The sequence below is a fragment of the Saprolegnia diclina genome (genome assembly GCF_000281045.1).
Source record: "Saprolegnia diclina VS20 unplaced genomic scaffold supercont1.61, whole genome shotgun sequence".
In the NCBI taxonomy this organism is placed as follows: domain Eukaryota; phylum Oomycota; class Saprolegniomycetes; order Saprolegniales; family Saprolegniaceae; genus Saprolegnia; species Saprolegnia diclina.
In genome coordinates, this window is record NW_008246128.1 from 186,617 (window position 1) to 187,246 (window position 630).

The following is a 630-nucleotide window of genomic DNA, read 5'->3' on the forward strand; positions in this document are numbered from 1 at the left end:
TCATCGAGACTCAGTGCAATCTCAAAGTCCTGTACACCGTGGTGCAAAGTCTGGGACGGCGCTGACCGCAGCGATTGTTTTTCGCTTGCCCCGGGCGCGCAGCGATGCGCGCCTTGGTTTGAAACGAGAGGCGTGTAGTCGTTGTAACGCTGCTCTAATGTACGCCGTCTCGTTAGCGTGAGTGTAGTAAATGCAGTGGCACGCGTGCTTTGTGTGTACAAGAAATAGTCGAGTGGCAAGAAAGAATAAAGTGCGTCCTTCCGGTCTACAGTGACCACTGAGCTGGTGGACGGCACCAGCATCAGGCGCTAGTATCAGATCGGCTCGAGGAGAGGACCTACAGCTCAGTGGTTGGTGGTAACTCAGCGATCGAAAGGCTGTAGTACGGAAGGTACTGTACCGTCACGCACACGTTTTGCAGCTTAGGCTGGATCCGGCACAACATTGCTTATATCCTTATATCCGACATGACGACTGCTGTCCAAGGGTATATCACTGCTGTACAAGGGTATACATCTCTTAAAATATACCCTTGTGCTGTAGTATCCTTGGTTCTCGTACAGTTCAGAGTCGAAACGTCGTCGCGACAGGAGCAACAAGCACGACGAACGTATCCAAGGTGCGACTAAG